Genomic DNA, 2,968 nt, shown 5'->3' on the forward strand with positions numbered 1-2,968 from the left:
CTCTTCCGATCAATAAAATACACGAATAATAATTCTGAATAGTGTGAATTCTGTAAATTAGCAATGCTGAATATGCAGTCGGTTATAAATAATAATTAAAACAATAAAACAAATGTATATGTATGTATATATATGTGTATACATATATTTTTTGTTTTATTGTTTTAATTATTATATTTATAACAGACTGCATATTTAGCACTGCTAATTAGGTAGAAGCGAAAAAAATTTGCTAAATCTATATTATTAAAAAACATAAATTTTTGAAATATATATATCGCAAAAGGAACAAATTAAAATGAAAATAAATAGTTCAAATCGTTTGTGTAACATTATACTTTATTGCAATTTGTACATGACTTGACATATTAACAAAATTGTAAAAACTTGATCGCAACGTCACAGATACGTTATCTCACATAATGTTATACATTAACAATACTCTTTCACTGTAATTCTCTTCTACTTACGATCTTTTCTACTTACTATTAGTGATTTTCTGACGCTCTTGCTGTGTCACAACCCAAACAGCACACAATATTTTTTAAATGTTTTTTTTCATTGCCTGAACTCATTTTGGAAAAAATATTTGTTTAACATTTAATAATAAATATTTTTTTTATTAAATATTCGTTTAGAATAATGATTTCTAAAAAACGTTTTTTAAACGTTTAATTTAATATTTTTTAAATATTTATTTAACGTTAATTTTACATTTAAAATAATGATTTAAGTATACATTTTTTAAACGTTTATTTAATATTTTTTTAAATATTTATTTAACGTTAATTTCACATTTAAAATGATTCGAGTATACATTTTTTAAACGTTTATTTAATATTTTTTAAATATTTATTTAACGTTAATTTTACATTTAAAAAAATGATTTCAGTATACATTTTTTAAACGTTTATTTAATATTTTCTAAATATTTATAATTTGTCATTAATTTTACGTTTAAGAAATATTTTTTAAAACATATATGCATATACATTTTCAATAATCGATTTATATTTACAGAAAAATCTTATTTGGTAATCAAAGTAAATTAAAGATTCATATATAATAATCTCGATTAATAAAATTCTATGAGTGAGAATAAAACTGAGGCAGGTAATAATCTCTCCAATTTGAAATCGCAAAGGGTGGTCTATTCTTTGCTGTAAATGAATGCGAAAGTATCGATTACTATTTATTATTGTTATTTTATTCACAGCAAAGATAACTTTTTACAGGAAGAAATATCACTCTTTAAAATTCTCTCTAGATCACAATCATTAATTTTCAACTTTCAAAGTTACTTAATTGTTTATCATTGAAAGAAAGATTCTACTGCAGTTTCTATTTTGAATAATTTATATATATTTTTATAGTTACGATTATGGACAGTGAGGAGAACTTGCATATGTACATACACATTAGTAGAATTTATAACAAGAGGTCGGAGACCTTTAATTTAAAAAATCGATATTGTTCCGACTCTTTGGGTGGATTACAATAGTCAGACTAAAAAATTTTTTACACGATTTCTAAGTCCGTCTTATACACGAGAAAATATAAATACTCTTCATAATATAATAAAAAATTGTGATTATTCTTTACAAGAATGGCCTTTATATTCAGTGAATTTAAAAGAACGTGTCAGTAAGTATATTTATTTTTACAGCAATTTATATCTTGCAAAAAGATATATATTTATCATTTATTATAGAAACATATAAAGAAGCATTGGACTTTCACGTTTAGAAAAAGAAGAACATGTGTTTATATTAGAGTCGGATAATGATGCTTCTTCAGCAGAAAGAGAATTTGGGAATATTGTCAAGCAAAATAAATTTAAAAACCAAACTGAGGAATTGAAAAAGAAATTTGCAATACGTAAATTAGGTTCCCCATCTTGTTCCACACTTCAAGAAGGTACATTAGAGTTGGATAACAATACTTCTTTAGTAGAAAGAGAATGTGAGAATATCATAAAGCAAAATAAATTTAAAAATCAAGCTGAAGAATTGAAAAAGAAATTTGCAACACGTAAACTAGGTTCCACATCTTATTCCACACTTCAGGAAGGTAATTCATAAATTATATATCAGTATTTGTATTAATTTGTACCATTTTTCATTTAAAATCTTGTTATAATCAATAACATGGAGTTCGTTTGCGTTTTCATTAAATTTATTTAGATTACGTGATTTAAAAATTGATAGGACTTTCAAAATTAAAAATATTAATATATAGAAATATAAATACAAGAAATAAATGCTATTGTGTGTGTGTGTGTGTGTGTGTGTGTGTGTGTGTGTATGAATCGACACAGAAAAATTCGGTATATAAATTAACAAATAAATTTATTTCATAATAAAAAAATAATATACATGAGTTGAAATGTTTCGACTGTATTTCGAGTCATTTTCAATGTACTGAAAATGATTTGAAGTGCTACTAAAATATTCTAAATTATGTATATTATTTGTTTAAATAAAATTTTTGTAAATAAAACCATTTATTAATTTATATAATGTATTATTTCTGCGCCGATTCTCAATAGCCCTTCTTTTTTATTTCCTATTATCCAAAAATTTCATGTTTACAATTGTTATATGTATCCAATATGTATCCAATCATTTTTAATATAACAACTTTTATAAATCTTTTTATTATATTTCGACCACACATTTTATTTTCTTCTACACATTTAATTTAATTTTTCTCTTAGACATATATTTCATAATATTTAGAGACATTAACGTCTGAAGCGGAAATATCTCAAATTAGAGAAAAACAGAAAAAAAAGATTTTAAAGAAAAAGGAAGTTTTATCTGTGACAAGTGTATCTGCATCAGAAAATGATCAAAAAAAGTTGAAGCTGTTGTTTGATAATTCTCTAAAGGAAAATGAATTAGAAAAAGCATCTACTTCAAAAAACCACACACATGGTAATTTAAAAATTTTTTAAAGCAATAAAACA

Source organism: Wasmannia auropunctata, unplaced genomic scaffold (genome assembly GCF_000956235.1).
Source record: "Wasmannia auropunctata unplaced genomic scaffold, wasmannia.A_1.0 LD281228.1, whole genome shotgun sequence".
In the NCBI taxonomy this organism is placed as follows: domain Eukaryota; kingdom Metazoa; phylum Arthropoda; class Insecta; order Hymenoptera; family Formicidae; genus Wasmannia; species Wasmannia auropunctata.